Consider the following 22,881-nt stretch of genomic DNA (forward strand, 5'->3'; position numbering starts at 1 on the left):
CTTTGCTTGCTGCCGCGGCTATGTTTATAAAAAGCGCACGCTGCTCACTCGCAAAGAAGTAAGAATCGTGGCAGTTGTTCGCGCTTGTCCTGTGTATGCTTTCTGGGAATTGAGGCTAGCCCGCTGCCATTTCACGGGCTTTGTCACCGTTTTGATGTCCTAAAATGACTCCCCTCTTCCGTGGTCCATCTGCGCGGGGGAAGAGGAGCGACGTTGACCTTTCTCACCCGGATGTCAACTGTGGCACTGCACTGAAGTCTCTTGGGAAGCTTCGCGCGTGCGCCAGGCCACGAAAACTCTAAAGTTGTATTGATCACCTGTAGGGGGTGACAAAAATCAACTGCGGCACGTTCCGGCTTGAAACCCCAGAGTGAATCTACTGACCTCTGCGTTATGCATTACATGGGCGCCACCATTCGCGCTATAGCACTTTCTTCTAGGGGCGGCCTCGTCAGGGCGAAATTTCAATTCTAAACTAATCAAATACATCTTTGCATAGCCCCGCCGCGGTGGTCTAGTGGCTAAGGTACTCGGCTGCTGACCCGCAGGTCGCGGGATCAAATCCTGGTTGCGGCGGCTGCGTTTTCGATGGAGGCGGAAATGTTGTAGGCCCGTGTGCTCAGATTTGGGTGCACATTAAAGAACCTCAGGTGGTCTAAATTTCCGGAGCCCTCCACTACGGCGTCTCTCATAATCATGTGGTGGTTTTGGGATGTTAAACCCCACACATCAATCATTACATCTTTGCGTAATGCTACACCTAAATAAATCAACTTACCAAGTAGTTTTGCCTAACCATGTGTTGCATCATCATTCTTTTGTAATAGTTTTTGCTCCAACTGAATCGTAGTTACCAGCAGCCTTTCGACATCATTATTCTCGTTTCAAAATAGCCGGCAGCCAGCAGTAGCGACGGCAGGTAACGGTTCGCGGTGCTTTTGGATGGGTCTCACTCTTTTTCGTTCAGTGTATTGTCGCCGCCTTGGCTGTTCGAGCGTGCGTATATAGCGGTGTTAGTCACGTGAGGCAACAGTGAACGCAGCCCTGTGGCTCACTAAGACTGAATCTACGTTAGTGGCCGTACTCCTTCAGGATACGCTGTACACTATAACTTGTGCGTTCGTTTAGTGTATCTTTCTGTTTTAACAGTGCGCTGTGGGTGTCAAGCTGTGGCAGTTCTTAGTCCGCACTCGTCCTGTGTATACTCATTTCGTGCGTGCCTTCTGCTTGAGGTTCGCGCTGCAAGTTTGGAGCTGCTTGCCTTTCTTCATGTGACTTTGCAATTTGTTGCTGTAGCATTTATTCCTTCTCCCTTGTGGCAAAATGATGCACAATAAACGCTCAACTACGTCTGTGAAGACATGCTGCACTTTTGTGTTATATCGATTCTTAGAAAGAGGGATCGGCCACATTCTTTCTTTATTTCGGTGAGGCTGACACTCCTCTAATGCATTTATAAATAAATGCTGCCGGTTATCTCAAGTAAAGCATATGTTTCGATTCTGTAACAAACATGAGTTGCTTAAGAGAAAGCATGCAATTATATTTTACAAAGAATTTGCTTTGCTGTGAAGGTTGTTTCTTTAACTGCATTTAGCCAAAAACTCCTCAAATACGTTGTCTCCTATACAGCGTCGGTTTAACGTCCAGACAGGACTCTCATGAACTCTCCAAATAGCCTGCCCCCGAACAAAATTAAGGCTGCCGTACCAGTCCTGAAAAATAGCAACTGTGTAGGCAAGGCAGACAATACGGCATCTGTGGTTCTGCCATCTGCAGTGTCGAGTGCTTTACCACACGGGTAATTGTGCATGCGTTGCAACCTAGATGTGCCTTTTCTTGGCTTGGTACCAAAAAAAAAAAACTTTTTTTCTCGTGCGAACACAGCAGATCATTTCCGACAGAAAGTAAAGAGATACCGGTGTCCTGCACAGTATCGCCATACGATATACATTGTGAAAGTACTTCACTCAGATATTCAAAAGTATCTCTGAGACGATACTATCGTACTGCCCAACCCTGAGTGAAAGCAACTTTGAATAGTAGCATGATTTGACTTTTGGTAAAATGTGAGTGATGACCTGTAAAATAGATGATGTTTTAAAAATTTTACGATACCGTATATAATCTGGTATACAAGCTTTTAAAAATTTAAAGAAGAATCGATGTGATGGTAGTATGTTCATTTAACCTTGCACTGGGACTTCGCGGCAGTGCAGATTTTTTTGAAAAGGTGTATTCATGGCATAGAATGCTTTTATTGCAGTGAAGCCACCCTTGCAGGGGGCTGGAGAGGGGGGTTAAAATAAAAATGACAGAGAGCCCAGTAGTGGTTGACTAGGCTTACTTTTCACAAGTACTTATGTGATCATTTTTATGCTCATCTTTTGTGGTATCATTTTTTTGTAACATTGGGGAGAGATTTATTGAATAATGTAAAGGAATGTTAAACGTGTCATAGACACATAGCTGAGTTACTGTGGCAATCTTTTGTCAGATATTTTTTGACAAACCCTTAAAAGATCGTGCCCACATTTACATAAGCACATGAAAACATTTAGTTGAATCTGTAATATTTGTAATAATGTTATACAGTAGACGCTCAGTAAACGGAACCTGAAGGGACCGGGAAAATATGTTCCATTTAGCAGGAGTTTTGTTTACTGAGAGGTGAACATGGGTGCAAAATACAAGCCCAGAACCAAGTATTTCAGAGGCAATAGTTTCCTTTAAGGAGTAGTTCCGCTTAACAGATTTCCGTTTACTGAGGGTCTACTGTAGTTATGAGTGTGTCACACTTCTGAAAAGACTTGAAAAAAACAGTGACTTATGGGTATAGTGCACAGTTGTGTGGCTAATATCAAGTCAAAATATGGGATTTATGATGTCAGATGGCAGTTGATAGATTGGGGCTCTTGATGCTGTGTGTGCTTTGCGGATTGCCTTTTGCAGAAGTCCTCTTTTCTCTGTAGTCTGACATAATGCTTGTGAAGGAAGAAAAGTGGACTTTTGCTCGATTGTCTTACCCTCTAGTATTATGGAGGAATATTTGCTGATTTATCTTGTTAGGCTAAAATGTTTTGAAAGTGACATATAATAGTTTGAGCATTTTACCAAATCTCAGTATAACAAAGGTGTACCTCAGTGGAAAAATATTGGAAGCTATAGTCATTGCATTGGTTTTGTTATGCCTGGGCTTTTTTATTGAGCCTGTTACATTGGTGTACGGACGAACTGGGGGGTTTAGGGGGTTGTAACCCTCCCCCCCCCCCCCCCCCACCCAGAGGCCGGCCGAGTCACCTACGTCAGTGGTGCACCGAAGGGGTGGGAATCGGGGGGTTTTAATTCTCCCCACCAGAGGTTAACCCCCCCCCCCCATCAGAGGAGCATTGTTTTCTAGTTGTTTCAATGCAAGATGTGGCTTGAGGGCAAAATTGCCTGATTTATTCTATCATGTCATATTCGCATATCTACTCCTATACTGAAAGAGCTGCGTTCACTTCCAGTGAAGCAGCTTTGTACAAAAAAAGTGCTTTCACGAGTCGTCAGTCTGACCGTTCTTATTTTATTCTTGGTGGAAGAGAGGCTGTATGCCCCGCCACGGTGGTCTAGTGGCTAAGGTACTCGGCTGCTGACCCGTACGTCGCGGGATCAAATCCTGGCTGTGGCGGCTGCGTTTCCGATGGAGGCAGAAATGTCGTAGGCCCGTGTGCTCAGATTTGGGTGCACGTTAAAGAACCCCAGGTGGTCGAAATTTCCGGAGCCCTCCACTACTGCGTCTCTCATAAACATATGTTGGTTTTGGGACGTTGAACCCCGCAAATCAATCAATCAATCGAGGGGCTGTGTATAATGACAATGCCCTGTGTGACTTGGCTTCGGTGCACAGCGCATGCCACTTCAAAATGTATTACATCCAGCAGCTCAACCAGCTGTGTGTGCAATGCTACTTACTTGTATGTTGCAAATGAAGCAACATTTGCAACATACATTTGTAATACTTGTGTCCATGTGCTTCGAGTTGTCGGTGAGTACACTCGCGCGCTGTCAAATGCCAGTTTCCTGGTTAGCTCAGTTGGCAGAATGGCTGCCCCAGATAGGTGTTGGTCCTGGTTTTAACTACGTACTAGAATGAATTTTTTGGCAACTAAGTGGCTTTCTTTCTGAGAAATCCGTATAAATTTCCTTGTGGCTTCGTGCTACAAATGGGTGTTTGTCTTCTTTTCCTTTCATACATGTATGTTCAGAACAAGAGTTTGCAGTGTTGTTCACCGTTTATAACATTATCCGGTTCATACGAGCAAATCTACCGCACTAACTTGCATACATGCAAATACCTGGTTCACTTGGACGCTCCTAATGCAATTAGAGATTACGATCTCAAGTGCCTCTATACCACTAAATTATAGGCCTCACAAGGCTTGATTTAATGGCCCTAAGGGTGTGATGTGACGAAGTTGCAAAGTAATAACATTATGCTCAAGTTGCTTTAAATGTGCAACTTTCTTCAAATAAAAATGTCATGAAGCTAATATTATAGAAATAACAGGCAAGTTCATTGAATGGCCTTACTCGCTATAAAAGTGAAACACATGGTGCCCATTTCCAGTTTCGATGCCGGTGGCAGTTTCGTTACTTTTTCCCAAAAGCTTTACATTATAGTGAACATGAATTATGTCCGTCATGTAGCTTGTTTTCCTTTAAATAGTCAACAATAAGCACACTACTTGCCAAAAAGCATTCTTTTCCATAAGTGAGCTCCCCAAAACAGGAAGAACCAAGGCACATATTCGACGGCAAACGCATGTCGCCACTACAATGCTCTTTAGATTGAAAGTCTTTCCAATTAGCATCACTGTTGACGTGCAAACGGTGTACAATTCAAGTTCGCAGGATGAAATTAGTTAACTATCGATTCTCTGAAACAAAAAAAAGGAAAGAAGTATTTCAGGCACCCTTGCCTTTCCAGATACATTGTGCGACTCTTCTTTTTCTTGCCTCATCACAATCCATCAAGTTTGTTAAATATACAAAATTTCTCGGGAACTCTGAGCATGTCCCCGCGACAAATATAACAATGAAACACGCCAAGGAACATATTTTTATTCCATTCCAACCGTAGCCGAATGTTCTCAAGGACCAGATTCATCTGAAGGACTGTCGTTTCATAAGATCTTGAGTTGCATTTATTCTTTTATCTAAATTTATTGAACAAGTATTCAGTTTCTTTTAAAACAGAGGCTCATTGTCGCTTTTCGATGTTCGTGCAACCTGAAAATAAAACTGCAAACACACCTACCCTAACTGATATCATCATTTCAGACCACGCGAAAATTCGCGATACATCAGTAGTAAAGACAGTAAAACACAGAGCTGCAATCCAGTGTAGTGCACAACTATAAAAAGAGAAAAAGAAACATATATTTAGCAATCTCGCCAGAAATGATTACCCAAGGTTGTTTATTCAAACCAAAAACGCAACGATGCAATCTTAGAAATGCAGCATCAGTATTCTTTCTATCAACACCACGACAGAAACGTTGTCCGAGGAGCCAGCGAAACCATCGCCCGTTTGAAGCGAACTCGGGTGATAGCAAGAACACAAGTGGCCCGTCCACTTTCGCTGTGACCACACACACTCGAACTCCGAAACCGGAGGGATAAAGACCGAGCTAGGGCCAGATATAAACCGAAACCGATGCTGCGCACGCGTCTTCAAAGTGAAACCACATGCTCGAAGAACTGCTTATGTACTCAGCTAATGTAAAAAAAAAAAAAAGCAAAGAAGTCTCACTGACTTCTCACACTCCAAATGCGTTGCCCGCAGCCGAGGATGGGGACGGGTGGTTCGTGCCTCCCCTCTTTAAACTCTAAAAGAGGGACCGTATCCATTCCGAAACGTCGGGACAATGCCCACTCAAAGTTCTAAAGATAAGAAGGCGCTTCGAAACACATGTTTTCTGTTTTCTTCGGGGCTTGCGCAGGCCAATGGTGTCTTCAGAAGAGGGGTCGTGCATTTTCTCCTTGACAGCGGACGTACAATGAACAGTGGAGTGGCAAGAAGAAAAGCGACCTTGTGCGCGGCTCGTTCGTCAAAGCGACCGCAAACCGCGAAGGCTCTGCTGCAGAAGCACATAGCGATATTAGTTCAAGGACATACGTACGCTGTGGTTCCTGCATTTCTGAGCAAGCCTTATAGCGTGTGCACCGCCAGCATGGTCGCCAGCCACCCCGCATCGCACACATGCAGGGACCCCAGCAAGCACGACTGACATGAAAAACCTACAGTTGCGAAGAAGGGAGCAGTAATACGCAGTGGTATAATGAGAAAAAATGGCTTTGGGAACTTGCAAAAGATATATTGGTGGAGTTCACCTTGCTTTTTTTTTTTTTTCAGAAGCTATGTGTCACGCTCTCTTCTTTTACCCCTTCTTTCTTGCACGTGGTACATCGGAGGACAGTCACCCATGCATGCATACGTTTAGTTCGCTCGCTACAACTTGTGCTCTGAGTCTGCTGCGCGAAGGTGCATAGGTAGTGCGCTTCCAAACAGGCCACAGGCATCGCTGAAGTGCCAGTCGAACACGATCCTCACCGACCTCCCGAAAAAGATTCCGAATTGAAATTCAAGACATGCAGCAACAGCACAGGAACCCTCGATTACAGCCAAAAAGGAAGCGATTACGCGGGACATACTACCGACAGATGCGTTATTGATTAGTCATCACTGAGGATGCTTCAGTCGCCAAAGTTGAGCACCCGAATGACATTGCAAATCGGTAAGCGTAGTTATTTCATCGGTAAGCGTGATATTTCAGTAGAAATATCAGCCGTCCTGCAGACACTGCAGAATCAGGGCGTCGATGAAGTATATATAAACATCCTGGAAGAAATCTACAGGGGATCAAATGCTACAATAGTGCTTCATAAAGAAAGCAACAGAATATCAATCAAAAAGGGTGTAAGGCAGGGGACACAATCTCCCCAATGCTATTTACCGCATGTTTACAGGAGGTTTTCAGAAGCCTAGAATGGGAACAGTTAGGAATAAGAGTTAATGGAGAGTACCTTAGTAACCTGCGCTTCGCCGATGACATTGCATTGCTGAGTAACTCAGGGGACAAATTGCAACTCATGATTACGGAGTTAGACCAGGAGAGCAGAAAGGTAGGTCTTAAAATTAATCTCCAGAAAACGAAAGTAATGTACAACAACCTCGGAAAAGAGCAGCGCTTCGAGATAAGTAATAGTGCACTTCGAGTTGTAAAAGACTATGTCTACTTAGGGCAGGTAATAACCGTGGAGCCGAACCACGAGATTGAAGTAACTAGAAGAATAAGAATGGGGCGGAGCACATTTGGCCAGCACTCTCAAATAATGACAGGTAGATTGCCACTATCCCTCAAGAGGAAGGTATATAATATCTGTATCTTGCCGATACTTAGCTATGGAGCAGCAACCTGGAGACTTACAAAGAGGGTTCAGCATAAATTGAGGACGACGCTGCGTGCAATGGAAAGAAATATGTTAGGTGTAACCTTAAAAGACAAGAAGAGAGCAGAGTGGATTAGGGAACAAACGGGGGTTAAGGATATCATAGTTAAAATCAAGATGAGGAAATGGACATGGGCCGGGTATGTAGCGCGTAGACAGGATAACCGCTGGTCATCAATGGTAACTAACTGGATTCCCAGAGAAGGCAAGGGTGTTAGGGGGAGACAGAAGGTTAGATGGGCAGATTAGATTAGGAAGTTTGTGGGTATAAATTGGCAACAGCAAGCACAGGACCGGGTTAACTGGCGGAACATTAGAGAGGCCTTTGTCCTGCAGTGGACGAAGTCAGGCTGATGATGATGATGATGAAGAAGCGTAGTTATAATGCAGTCGATCCGTAAGCTCAGAATTTTACTACATGTGCGCTGCGTTGAGCTGTACATATTCTTTATAATGAATACTGCAAAGCTTATAATTAATATTTACGGTGCACTTTCATACTTGTAATCTGACGAGGCTCAAAGGAAGTTAAATAAATATATAGGATATTCTGTTCGCATTATCCAGAAAATCCTCAGTTGCAGTTCTTTCACTGCTAACGTTGCCAATGGGGCTTGTTTGTATCGCATTTACTGATTACTCAGGTAAAAAGACAAAATACACAATAATTCGGGCACAAAGAAGGCACACTGCACCAGGTGTCGCTGTGTCTTTCTTGCGTTCCTTTTGTTTGCTCTATCATAGAAGTCATATTATTTTTAAACAGCATTGTTTGACCGCCAGCCGGCTGACACTTCAGCACCAGAATCACTAAACGGAGCTGAAAAGCTAGAAAAAATAAATATTTGTTAGACATCTATGTTGAGAACTACGTTACGCCTTGTTTTATTCGATTTCTCGTTTATTTTGTACGTGCACTACTTCATTGAATGGTTTCTTGGCCTTCTCAAGGTCTCCCGGTAAGAACACTTGGAGATCGTTGTCATCGTCATATCATTGTATATAATGGTCATCGTCATATCATTGTATATAATGTAAGAATTCATTGGACTTCATCTTCCTTATCTGTCAATAACCATCATCAGTCTTCGCTTCGTATCTCATCATCCGCGCCATCTTGCTGTTGCTTGAATAAAGCGTTGGCTGAACCGTGGTATTTCAAGTGGTGGAGGTGCTTCCCGATCTCTTGACCTCTCTTCATCCAAAGCCAGCTCCTGGAGCTCCGTTCGGGACGTCGCTTACGTCAGCAGAGCACCATGGCGCAAGAGCAAGCCCAACCGAACCACCCGCCGGCCCAACCACTCGCCGCCAACCCCAGCCCGGTCAACAACCCCCCTCGGGAGCCTCCAATCTTCTCCGGTCTGCCTGTCTTCATTGATGGTATTCGTCATCACATCACCTTCGCTGTCTTAATTTCATGCGCTCATGAACTAATTTTAGGTTGGGACTTTCTCTCATCAGCATCTGCATTAATTTCTTGCCATCAACGTGTAGTCAAGATGACCGAGACTGATCACTGCAGCGAACGCGTTGACGAGAAACCATTGCGTTTTTTCACAGCTTCCGATTCCATACTGCTCCCTGGTCAGGAGCAACTCATCACCATCACTTCTCCGCCCCGCCGTGGTGGTCTAGTGGCTAAGGTACTCGGCTGCTGACCCGCAGGTCGCGGGTTCGATTCCCGGCTGCGGCGGCTGCATTTCCGATGGAGGCGGAAATGTTGTAGGCCCGTGTGCTCAGATTTGGGCGCACGTTAAAGAACCCCAGGTGGTCGAAATTTCCGGAGCCCTCCACTACGGCGTCTCTCATAATCAAATAGTGGTTTTGGGACGTTAAACCCGACAAATCAATCAACCATCACTTCTCCGAATATTGCCAATGGTGACGTCCTTATCACCCCTTTCAGCCACTGTCTAGCTCGCGGTGTTGTACTCCCCTCCAGCCTGGTGCGGTTCAAAGACAGTGCTGCGATAATCCTTGGCCTGAACCCTACCAAGGAGCCTGTCCTCCTGCCCCAAGGTTCTGCATTGTCGTGTTATGTAGATACCCAACCGGTAGCTTTGGTCTCTCTTGACGCCTTGCCAGCTCAGCCACAACAGGGCCAGTCTGTTAATTCCTCCTCCTTTGCTCCCGGGATAAATACTGACCTTTCTGCTTCTCAACGTGAGGCGTTGCTAAATTTGCTAACGAAACACCAGTCCTCCTTCGACACCATTGATTCGGCACTAGGACAGACCACAGTTGCGCATCATGGCATCGACACTGAAGTGACGACTGTTGTACGCCGTCGTCCCTACCAAGTCTCCTTGGCCGAGCGCAAAATCGAGAAGAATGTGACCGATATGCTAAAAATAAACATCATACGACCCTCTACTAGTTCTTGGTCATCACCTGTTGTGTTGGTACAAAAGGAGGATGGATCGGTACGATTTTGTGTTGATTACTGCACGCTCAACAAGATTACCCGAAAGGATGCAAATCCGATGCGCCGTATAGATGATGCACTTGACTCACTGCAAGGCGCCCAATACTTCTCCACCCTTGACCTTCCGTCCGGATATTGGCTAATTCCAATGGACGGAGCAGACAAAGAAAAGACCGCCTTTTCTATGCCGGACGGTCTCTACAAATTTAACGTAATGCCATTTGGCCTATGTAATGCTCCCGCCACAATTGAAAGCATGATCGACACTGTTCTTTGTGGCCTCAAGTGGAAAACTTGTTTATGCTACCTTGATGATATCGTCGTGTTTTCTTCCACTTTTGCTGATCATCTGCAACGCCTAGATTAAGTGCTCACATGTCTCTCCAATGCTGGAGAGTAGCAACTTTTTTCCGAAGTAGCAACTTTTTTCTTCTTGAATGCTATTTACCTACGTCACGGAGCCCCTCATGTTCTTTTGAGCGACCAGGGCAGGGAATTTCTTTCAAGCACGCTCAGTGAAGTTCTTCAAGCATCAAAAACAGTTTATAAAACAACATCTAGCTATCACCCACAAACCAATGGCTTAACGGAAAGATTTCATCGCATGCTGTGCGACATGCTGTCTATGTATATCCGACCGGACCATCGCAATTGGGATGCCATACTTCCCTTTGTCACGTATGCATATAATACATCAGTTCAACTAACCACAGGCTATTCTTCATTTTTCCTAGTATATGGACGCCAATCGACATCACCACTTGACGTTTCATTCTTTTCTGGCCCTGTCAACTCTTCACCATTCGTTTGCCACCAGTTTCTGTCCCGTGTTGCTCAATGCCGTCGTCTTGCCCGTGTAAACACCGAACCTAGCCAAGAAGATCGTAAACATCGTTATGATGCCGCTCACCGCGTCCTCTACCGCCCCTGGTGACGATGTACTTCTGTGGACTCCTGCGCAAACGCCTGGCTTATGCGAGAAGCTTGAGTCACGCTATCTTGGCAAGTTGTCGAACAGACCTCACCAGTGAACTACCGTGTCACACCTGTTCATGCCCCCACTGATCAACGCTGCCGCGGGACAGCGATTGTGCACGTTTCGCGTCTCAAGCCCTATCGTATGCGTTCCACAGCCTAATTCGCGGCCAGGCTGGCCGCTTCCGTCGACGGGGGGAAATTAGTGTAAGGATTCATTGGACTTCATCTTTCTCATCTGTCAATAACCATCATCAGTCTTCGCTTCGTTTCTCTTCATCGTCACCGCCATCTTGCTGTTGCTTGAATAAAGCATCAGCTGAACCGTGGTATTTCAATAATAATAGTAATAATAATAATAATTGCAGGTAATATAATCTATAATAATTATTTAGTATGTGGTACTTTAGTTTTATCTCAAGTTTTACCCCCTCCCCCCCCCCCCCCCAAAAGAAATCCTGGGTGCGCTAATGGCCTGTTGTGCCTTTCACTAATATCTACAGGGGTGTCAGTGGAGTTCAGCAATGATGATTGCCACATCTTTGTCTCTGTTTAGCCAACCTATGAAACACTTACCAGTGTAATTGTGGTATTGCCACAGCACTGCTATGCTGATTGGTAAGAGAAAAATTACAAGTGATGCTATGCAAGCTCAGCAAGACTATTCCACCCCCACCCCCCACCCCAAAAAAAAAAGAGAGAAGAGCAAAAAAAAAAAAAAAGGCCACGTGAGATGGACCGGGTGTGATGAACCTCAGTGGAAGAAATCAGGCTCTATCAATATCAAATTTGCTTACGCAGAGAAAAAGAAACAACTTTATCTAAGTGAAAAAAATTTGCAGAAAAATGGTGGTCATTACGCACTGTTGACAGTTTACAAAGACTCCGAAAATTTTCCATTTGATTTATTATGGGATTTACATGAAAAGCACATTATTACAGTGCAGAATTTTAGCACCTGAAGCTATGGTGCTCAAGTTTGAGTTTTGGCTATGTCTTTGTTCATTCGTTCATTTAGTCTTCGAATAATTCAGGGTGTTCTTTTTTTTTCCTTGGTCCTGGGTGATCGGCCATTAGTCAAGCAGGTTCATTCAGCAATAGTGAATGCCTTCGTGCGACAGCTTGCCACCCAGCACCAACAGCAAAATTTTGAAGTAAAGCTTTTTTTTTGTGAACTTTCCTCGATTTTTATGCTGCTTGTTTTCTTGCTTCTTGCTGGATAGCTTCTTGACCGATCTCTGATTGATAGAGGAAGCTGTAGCGTCGTCATTCATCATCATCATCATCATTTATTAGCCGCCACACAGCTCATGCCTAGCTCGAGCTGCACGAGCACAGAACGGCTTCACGCACCTGGCGTGCCGGATGCTGGCAGCCGGCGCCGCTCTACTTCTGCCCCGGGATGAAGGGGCGAGATTGGCATGGCTACATCGGCCGCCTTCACGACGTCGTTTCACGTCTTCTTGCTCGCTACACTGCTGGTGACCCGGAGGACGCGTCTTTCAACAAGCCTCCGGCTGCATTGCTTCCACGACTCTGCCCGACCTTGCCCCAGGCATGGTTTATGTGGCTCGACGCTGTTCTTGCAGTGAATGGCGTCACGGACCAGCCACTTATGCACGCCATCTTGCTCGACACGCTGCCAGTTGAGTTTCGTTGTCTTGCTGTCGCATCAACCACAAGGGGGCAGCCATGCAACGCCCTGTGCTCTGCTGTGCTTGACTGCTACGGCCTCACCTACCGCCCGCTTTCGGGGGCCCACGACTTCCAGGTTTCCCCTGTGTAGCAGCGCGGGGTACCAAGCGGCCTGCAGCCCTCCATTGACCGCGTCCTGACTACCCTGCATGACCACTTCTACCTCCAATATGGTCGCAGGAACATCCAACCTTGCACCTGACCACGACAACGAGGTAAAAGCCCACTACAACTGACCTCCCCTCCAAGAGGTGCATTTTCTTGGAGCCCGTGTATGAAAATTCGTTTCACGTGCCTGCCACCTCCATGTCTTCCCCAACATCTGCCCTCTCGAGTAGCTGGCACCCAAACAGAATGACTGGACTAGAACACAATACATGCTCCACAGTTTCAACAACTGCGACACCACACACCCACCTCTGGAGATATCGCGGCGCGTGTGATTGGCTCACCTGCCCTGCCTACGCCAACGCATCAAACGACATCTGGCGCAAGTATAATTGTTAGTCGATCGTCTACACGACATACGAGGCAGCAGCGGCAGCCGGAGAGCTATAACAGCCTCCGTTGTTACTGGCCCCATCAACACGTCACCTGTGGCGTATGGCCACAGGTGACGTGTTGTATTTTAGACGGGTATAGTTATTGCTGGGGAGGTTCTGCCCGCCAGCAATAACTATACCTGTCCAAAGCTACAGGCCTGGTTGTACTGCGCCGACGCAACCGCCAGAACCACGGCAGCCGCTGTATGTTCAGGTTTCGACGTGCTGTAATGCGAAATTGCTCGACCGCCTACTGATTTCCACGTTATTGGTTTCGCTCGCTCCTTCTAACAGCGTGCCTGCGTCGCCACCATCGTCCGCTGCGTCATTCCCAGTGTCCCCCGCCAGAGACGCACTGGTTGCTGATAATACATTCCCACTGACGACCTAGACTGCTCACAGATCCTTTTGTTTCTCGACCTGCACACTTCGTATATACAGTGTCATTGTTTTCATTCTGGGTTCATATCTGATGTGGGGGGGGGGGGGGGGAGTAATTTGTAGTGTCATCATCATTATTTCTTTGCCGCCGCACAGCTTATGCCTTGCTCGAGGCAGCTGCTGCCGCTCCGCTTCAGTGCTGGAATAAAGTGACAAGATTGGCACGTCAGATGGGCCACGTCAGTCGCCTTCACGACGTCGTCTCGTGTCTCCTCACTCGCTATAGAAGCAATTGTCTTACATCTGTCTTTTACTGTATTTACACGATTGCAGGTCAGCCCTTTTTTTTTTTTAATTCGACAATCCAATGTTGGTGGGTCGACCTTGAATCGAAAACGAGTTTCAGTTGTGAAGTCTTCCTAGTAATGATTTCGCATATTTCTGTAAAGCTAGCTTTTCTGCATAGCTTTCAAAGTATTGCCGTGAAGCCACCTTCGCATATTAGTGGGTAAAATATGCGCTCCCCCCAAAATTTAAATTAAAATGTGCTCATGCTCCTCTCGTTTTTTTATGTTGTGCTACTTTCGGGGGTCGCCCTACATTCAAGTAGACTTACAATTGTGTAAATGCGTTTTGTTACCCGCAGCTGTGGAAGGCAAATTAGTGTTGCCACCGGTCTTGTTTTAGACCAGGCTTGGCTAGTTTTTTAGACACCAGTCCGGCTACCAGCCCGCTCCTGTCGTCATTGGCCCCCCTTTTTTTTTTCAGTGTAGTAAACAAAGCGTCATTCTAATCATGGGTATTTAATGCCAGCAATTAGACGAGTAGGTTAGCTCAGTGTGCTGTTTTTGTTTGTACATCAGGTTTGTTTGGCTCAGGAAAAGCAATGTTACATTAAGCAGCACTGTATGCTTAAAGCCTGATGTAGCGTCTATTGTTCAACACTATTTTAACCTCCTGATTGCTCGTCTCCTCCTTTTGTTGAACGGTCAGTCTTTTGTTTGAAAAAAGGTGGTGACCTTAGACCTTACGCAGATGGGCGAAGCCAGCCTGCACAAGTACAGGCAGGAGGACATTGGCTACTGGGGGGGGGGGGGGGGGGGGGCAATGGGTCGCGACAATAGAGGATTGTACTGAGTCAGGAGATGGGGCACTGGAAGAGGTGGCTTTGTGCATATTGTTATGGAAGAGAGACGCCGTATCGACGAGGCTGTGGATGAAATATATTTCAAGCCAGCAGCAGCGGCGTGACCGGTAGACTAGACACCGAGCGGAGACCACCCTTCGTCTTCCTCGTCAGGCACACACGCGCGTTGCCCCCTAGAATCTCAATTTGCATGCATGTAGCATAATCCACGGGGGCAGAAGCACCGTCTCGGCGCATCTAATTGTCAACGTCACTAGGAGAGTTGTAGGGCTTCAAGCGCGCAACATGTACAATATCGGTAGCCTGTTGGGCACATGAAGGCAACGGGGTGGCAGGACCAATTTCATATGTTACAGGAGTAACCACACGAAGGACTAGGTATGGGCCTGTGTAGCGAGTAAGCAGTTTTTCTGACAAGCCAACTTGACGGGTCGGAGACCAGAGCAGTACCAAAGAACCGGGCGGAAAGTGTACGTCGCGGTGTCGTTGGTCATACAAGCGCCGTTGCTTCTCTTGAGAGGTCAGAAGGCCAGTACGGGTGATTTCGCGTGCGTGAGCAGCCCGAGCGATAGCGTCCATGGCATATTCACTGGTCGGTACTCCATGGGACGGTATGACGGTGTCTAGAGGCAATGTTGGTTCTCGGCCAAACAGCAGAAAAAATGGAGAGTAACCGGCAGTGTCATGGGGCGAAGAATTGTAGGCAAATGTGACGTACGGCAACGCGAGATCCCAGTCGGTGTGGTTGGCAGAAACATACTTAGCGAGCATGTCTGTAAGAGTTCGATTTAGACGCTCCGTGAGTCCATTGGTTCGCGGATGCTATGATGTAGTCAGCTTGTGTCTCGTTTGACAGGACTGCAAGATGTCGGCTATCACCTTCGACAAAAAGGTGCGGCCACGGTCTGTAAGCAGCTGCCGTGGAGCTCCGTGTTGCAAAATCACGTTTTTGAGGAGGAAGTCGGCGACATCTATGGCGCAGCTTGTCAGAAGAGCTCGTGTGATGGCATAACGTGTGGTGTAGTCGGTGGCCACGGCTATTCCCGAGGAAGACAAGGGGAAAGGGCCAAGTAGGTACAAGCCAACGCAGAAGAACGGTTCCAACGGAATGTCAAGTGGTTGAAGGCGTCCGGCGGGAAGTGTCGATGGCATTTTGCGGCGCTGACATTTCTCACAAGCCGCAACGTACCTTCTGACTGAGCGTGCAAGCCCTGGCCAGAAGAAGCGTCGGCGTATTCGGTCATAAGTGCGTGAGACACCAAGGTCACTGGCAGTCGGAAGGTCATGAAGTTCATTTAGAATTTCCGAGCGAAGGTGTTTCGGAATGACAAGCAGCAGGGCCGGTCAATCCGGCTCGAAATTTTGGCGGTATAATACACCATCGTGGAGCACGAATGAGCGATGGGACTGATTGGAAGATGGTGATTCGAGGCGCTCAATGATAACACACAAGGACGCATCACGGCGCTGCTCGTCACCGATGCATGTCATTCGCGAAAGAGAAAAGACGCAAGGGCCGGTGTCGTTGTCAAGTATATTGCTCGACTCAGCAACCGGGTAGCGGGACAGACAGTCTGCGTCCTGATGTAGGCGTCCGGACTTGTACGTCACCCTGTAGGTATACTCTTCAAGTCACAGAGCCCAGCGCCCAAGTTGGCCAGTAGGATCCTTCACTGACGTAAGCCAACATAGCGCATGATGGTCAGTTATTACAGAGAAATTTATGCCATATAAATATGGGCAGAACTTTGAGACTGCCCAAACAAGAGCGAGACACTCAGGTTATGTAATGGAATAGTTGCACTCCGCAGCTGTGAGGAGGCGGCTAGCGTAGGCGACAATTCGGTCGTGTCCCAGTTGTCGTTGGGCAAGGACGGCTCCAATCCCGTGACCACTAGCATCGGTTCGGACTTTTGTCGGAGCGGGTGGGTCAAAGTGAGCCAATATAGGTGGAGTCGTCAGAATCGTGATTAGATGAGAAAAAGCAGCAGCTTGGTCGGTACCCCACGTGGGGTACCGTCTTTTTTCAGAAGTTCAGTGAGAGGTCGAGCGATGGTTGCGAAACCTTTCACAAACCTTGTAAAGTAGGAACAAAGTGCTACAAAACTCCGGACGTCTTTAACTGACCGGGGTACAGGAAAACTGGTGATTGCACGAATTTTCTCCGGGTCCGGCTGCACACCAGATGCGTGGACAAGGTGACCAACACTGTAATTTGCCGGCGTTCGAAGTGGCACTTCGACGAGTTTAATTGAAGGCCTGCAGTGCGGAATATGTCGAGAATAGCTGACAAACGCTGAAGGTGGGTCTCAAATGTTGGGGAATATACAACGACATCGTCAAGATAACAAAGACATGTTGATCATTTGAACCCTTGTAGCAGAGAGTCCATCATGCGCTCGAACGTGGCTGGGGCGTTGCATAGCCCTAACGGCATAACCTTGAACTTATATAGACCGTCTTGAGTTACAAATGCAGTCTTCTCTTTGTCTTTTTCGTCAACAGCAATCTACCAGTAGCCATACGTAGGTCTATTGAAGAAAAGTATCGGGTGTCGTGGAGACAATCTAGAGTGTCATCGATGCGAGGTAAAGGGTAAACGTCCTTTTTTGTGATTCTATTCAGATGGTGGTAATCCACGCAGAAGCGCCACGTGCCATCTTTTTTTTTTAATGAGCACAGCGGGGGTGCCGAAGGGCTCGAAGAGGGTTCAATAATTCCTTCGGCTAGCATCTTGGTGACTTCTTGTTGAATTACTTTACGCTCGGTGGCAGACACCCGGTATGGTCGCCGATGAATGGGGCGAGAATCACCTGTGTTAATGCGGTGCTTGACGAGTGAAGTCTGGTCGAGTGGACGGCTGTTTATGTCGAATATGTCGCGGTATGAAGCCAGAAGACGGCAGAGCGCGGCTAACTTCTCAGGTTCGAGGTCCGGGGCGATCATGGAGCGTAAGGTTGCATCCAGGCACGTGGCATCCTGCGAGTGACGTGGGTGATCGGGACATACGTCTGCCGCAAAACAGGTGACGTGGTCGTCAATTAAGGGTCTTAGCGTGGCGACTGATGTTCCTTGAGATAGCACTTGTTTTATAAAACCGAAATTGATAACGGGTAAATATGTTCGGTTAGAGGCCATGGTTACGACGGAGTGTGGGACAGTAATGTCACGCGCCAGGAGAACATCGGGAATAGGTGTCACGATATAATCAACGTCGGGCACGGGAGAGGGTGTTGCCAATTTAACGAATGTGAGAGCTTTAGGTGGTATCCGGAAGAAGTCAGTGTGCAGAAGCTGTTCGGGAGTTCAGGGTGAGAATTCAGGAGAAGAGGAAGTTCTAAACAGGGAGTGCCGGCGGAACAGTCAATCAGGGCAGAATGCGTTGATATGAAGTCCATCCCGAAGATGACGTCATGAGGGCAACTGTCGAGCACGGTAAATAAAACAGGAACATGGCGGCCGGCAAGGCTAATATCAGCGGTACACATTCCAATGACGGCTACAGTTCCATCATTGGCGACACGGATGGCTTGTGTTGCGGCAGGTGTGAGCACATTTTTGAGGCGGCGACACAGACGAGCACTCATTATAGACACCTGAGCTCCAGTGTCAACTAAAGCCGTCAAAGAAAAACCGTCCACATGCACTTCCAGCAAGTTCTTAATAGTAGATAGCGTCAACGGAGGATTTGGGTCAGTCGCACTTGATGCAGCACTACCTCCAGGAGCTGCATAATCTAGTTTTCCATCCGGGAAGATCCATAGTTAGTCAGCGATGGATAGCGGCGGGGTTGCGGCGACGGAGAACGGCGGCGTTACGGTGACGGTAAACGCACGATAGAGCGGCTGTTAGGTGTGTCAGGAGTAGGATACTCACGGCTGGGCGAATACCGACAGGGGTCCACGTATGGCCGAGGAGAAGAAGAAAATTGGCCCCAATGGGGGGCGTCCAAGTGCTGCGGCAGTAACGGGAGACATGGCCAACTCGGTGACAGCGGAAGCAGATTGGCTTGTCGTCTGCTGTTCTCCACTCTGTCGGATTGCGGGATCTGGGCAGAGTGTATGGGCCATGGCGTGGTGCATTTATTGGCATCGGTCTGTAGTCCGGTCGGGAGACGGAGCAGGCGACAGGAAAACCAAGGTTAGCAATGTCTTGCCGCACGACTGCCTGTGTAACTGACACCGCCGAAGGTATTTGCATGGTGCCTTGGTTGAGTGGAAGTGCATGAAACGGCGCCGGACTGGCCGCCTCAAGCTCGCGCCGAACGATGCGTGTGACATTCTCGTGCAAGGGTGGTGCGGCACCAAGATCGGTACAGGTTGATGCGACAGCCGTGTTAGGGAGCCGTGAAAATTGAGGCCAAACTCTGCGTTTTTTGGCCATTTCGAAGCGGTGGCATTCCTTAATTATGATATCGACGGTCGTGACGTTGTTGTACACGAGCAAGTTGAAAGCATCGTCTGCGATACCCTTTAGTATATGGCCCACCTTGTCGCTCTTGGTCATTTGCTCGTCCACTTTGCGGCACAACGCAAGCACGTCCTGTATGTACGAGACATACGACTCGGTTGATGACTGTACTCAGGTGGTGAGTTCTTGTCCTGCGGCCGTTTGTCGACCGGACGGGTTCCCAAAGATGTCGCGTAGTCGGTCCTTGAGGATGTCCCAGCTGGTAAGCTCGGCCTCATGAGGGTCGAACCGTACACGCGGGGTGCCATCCAAGTAAAAGATTTTGTTGGCGAGCATGATTGTTGGGTCCCATCCGTGAGACAGGCTAACGCGCTTGTACATGCGGAGCCAGTAGTCGACGTCAAGGCCAGGCTGGGTGAACGTACCGGGATCACGGGGGTGGGACATCGCAAGTTACGTAGTAGCTGGTGCTCCAGGTGATGGCGGTGAGGGGGAGTTATCATTAGAAGCCATGGCCGGAGGCTGGACGGTGCGGCCACTGCGAAGCTTTGTGGTGAGAACGGGGAAGGTTCCACCTCCACCAAATATGTTACGGAAGAGAGGCGCCATATCGACGAGGCTGTGGATGAAATATATTTCAAGCCAGCAGCACCGGCGTGACCGGTAGACTAGACACCGAGCGGAGACCACCCTTCGTCTTTCTCGTCAGGCACACACGCGCGTCGCCCCCTAGAATCTCAATTTGCATGCATGTAGCAATATGTTTTGCTGCTACCGGCCTGGATGTTGAAAATTTCATGGGCACTCTTATGTCCACTTCTGAGGAAAGGCCTGATGCCTGAAATAAATGAACCCGAAAGCCGGCTCCCGTTTTTTCTTTCTGACTGCATTCAAAGATGCTTTACTTGTGTTGCCAACTTGTGATGTAAACAAAACCTGACAGAGCAGCAAAAAGTGGATCAAAAGAAGTGTTAGGCCAAGCAGAAACGACTTTGATGCGCTATAAAATAGACCCTTTTCATAATTCACAAGTGCAGTTCCCTGCACTGCTATATTCGCCCAACTAATGGTGGCACTTGTCATGTTTAAGTGGAGATTTGGTGCTATTTGCACATGCTGGAGCTTGTCTCTAATGCTTAGTTATGTCAGGAGAGCTGAGTCTACATTTTCCACATCGGAGCTCAAGCAGACTGCGCTTCGACAGTCGAACCACTCAATAATAAAATCGTTATTTTGTCACGAAAATAGACAAATACAAAAACCAATTGCTTTGCACAACGAAAATTTATTGTAAAGGGTCACTGATCATGCTCCGTTTCATGTTGCATTTTTGGAGCCTGATGGCTTGAGTCTCACAGCTCTATACAAGCTTCGCATAGCTTCGTCGTTGTCATAGGTGCCATAGGTGCTTCGTCGTTGTCATAGGTGCATAGCTTCGTCGTTGTCATAGGTGTCATAGGTGCTTCGTCGTTGTCATAGGTGTCATAGGAAATGATGTCAAACGTATCTAGAACAGCTTGCCTTTCTGGCATTTTGTTGCTTTCGTCATGCTCATATTCTTTGTGCACATGCAATTCTCTAATTTAGTGACAGCCATTATCTGTGTTTCGGTTTGAGAATAGTAGACAGCGAGCTGCATGGTACAACAGAACTCCACTGTGTTATTCACCTTCTTTTTTCCTTTCGTAGCTTCAGCAATGATCTTAGACTTTTCCTAAGTGGTCAAAAACTTGCATTTGTTCATAGGAGGGGGCATCTTTCTGAAATGCTAAGCAGCACTTGAAGGAAGGAAAGTGTGGGAGATCTTGGCATGTGCATGAAGAGATGCGTGGCAGCAAGTAATCGGGTAGTCTTACAGAATGTCTGCCAGCATGACATCACTTTTGTGTGTATTAACTTGAAATTGTTGTGTGCTGATGTGGCTGTCAACAGAAGCGTTAGCATATTCTCAGTAAAAAAAATGTTTTGTTGCTATCATCATCATCCTATAAAAGTGAACAGTAATAGTTGCATCAATGCTTGTTGGTGGAAACGTGTGTGCCCAGCTTGTGGAATAAGTGGTGCTGCAATTTACCCAAATAGCTCATGGGTTGCAAAAAAATTTTGAAGATCACTGCCTGAAATGTTTGTTATTCCAGGAGTACTTTTTAGTAGGCCATAGCTGTGGCATTGAACTCTATGGCATTGAACTTTATGGCATTGAATTCTATGGATGCTCGCTGAGGACACCAAATTTCTTTGTTGCCACGTGAACTTCGTTTTTAAGGGCTTTCTTTATTGAGGGGTTTATTTGTAGCTGCCATCACTTGAGCAAACTGCATAGTACAAAAGGTAGCTTTATAATTATGAAAAAGGTCTATTGAGCTTCGCCATCTGTAGATTTTGACAGGAAAAATTGGATCTGTTTCCTTTTTCTTTCTCCATGGCCGTATTGTTTTTGCCATTAGTTTAGCCCAATGAATGCCAGCTATCGGTACCCACCTGATGGGATATTAATGGAGTCTGTGCACATAACTTTCGATGGAGAACATGTAAATGGCAAGCTTGCCAATGAAAGTGAAGGTATGGGGCTGAACTGAGTGGTGCTTCTTGGCTCACACCTACCTTACCAACAAAAGCAAAGAGTATAGAGTTCTTCGAAGCAGTGCTGCTCACGCTCAGTCATGTGATAATTCACCACTGGCCAAACCTCACAGGCATGTCACCAGTGCAGTTGTAAAAGTGGTCACTGTTGTCATCTGAGGCGGAAATGTTGTAGGCCCGTGTGCTCAGATTTGGGTGCACGTTAAAGAACCCCAGGTGGTCGAAATTTCCGGAGCCCTCCACTACGGCGTCTCTCATAATCATATGGTGGTTGTGGGTCGTTAAACCCCACATATTAATCAATCAATCAAATTAATCAACTGTTGTCATCTGTGGGTTGTACAAACAAAAACTGTACAAATAAAAACTCATTATTCTTTATTGTTGAGGTATGAGCATGAAATGCTATGTGTTACACCTTATTTACTCGTATAATTGATGCCCTCGCATAATTTGCACAACCAAATATTTTGCCAGCTTTACGGAAAAAAAATATTTACTCGTATATATCGCGCTCTCTGACCCGTCCGAGCCATCTCGCTGGCGTGTACATGAGGAGACTTGGGACTTGAAAATATTTTGGATGAGCGCGCACCTCGCTGAGCAGACGAGCGCAATCAAACGGGCTGCGAGTGCAAAGCCCGTTCTTCCAAGCACTTCCCCCAAACTAGGGCTCTTAGAACATCGTACCTAAGCACTTGAACCTATTGATGGGCCACCAGAACTGCTCGAGCGTTTGCCTCCATTTATCTTCCAATCTTTATCATCAGAATGTATGCTTGCGTCAAGGCACAGACAACTTCCTGCATTGAAGGCGTGCGAGGGCCTGTCGTGCCAACTGTGCCTCTCGTCTGCATTGCAACATAGGATTGGTTGATTTTAAAAGTTTAGGTTTCGCTGCCATCCATCGCGTTTTTGTTTTGCTGTTCTCTTGCGATGGGCTGAAGTAATTATATATATGGCAAAATTCAAGCTTGCTGTTATAAATTTTGCTGAAGAAAACGGGAACCGTGCCGCTGCCAAGCACTTCAGTGTGAAGTTCTTCAACATGTGACGATCAGCGCGATCGGTGCGGGAGAAAGCAGAAGAGCGCACGCTTGGTAATACAAGTTTTCCGGCATTCGAGAGAGCCTTTTCAATTATGTGCGAATGCTTAGATCCTTTGGTATCGCCCTGTCGTGAAACCTAGTTTGTCCCAGCATTGTCGAGAACTTCAAGAAAATGAAACA

The 22,881-nt window shown here is 47.1% G+C and overlaps 1 protein-coding gene across 4 annotated transcripts in view; it reads left to right on the forward strand.

Annotated features, from left to right (window-relative positions):
• The window catches only part of eIF2beta (eukaryotic translation initiation factor 2 subunit beta), a 90,207-nt gene that overhangs the window by 56,784 nt on the left and 10,542 nt on the right, over positions 1 to 22,881 (forward strand). The window lies entirely within an intron of this gene.

This window comes from Rhipicephalus microplus, chromosome X, assembly GCF_043290135.1.
Source record: "Rhipicephalus microplus isolate Deutch F79 chromosome X, USDA_Rmic, whole genome shotgun sequence".
NCBI classification, from domain to species: domain Eukaryota; kingdom Metazoa; phylum Arthropoda; class Arachnida; order Ixodida; family Ixodidae; genus Rhipicephalus; species Rhipicephalus microplus.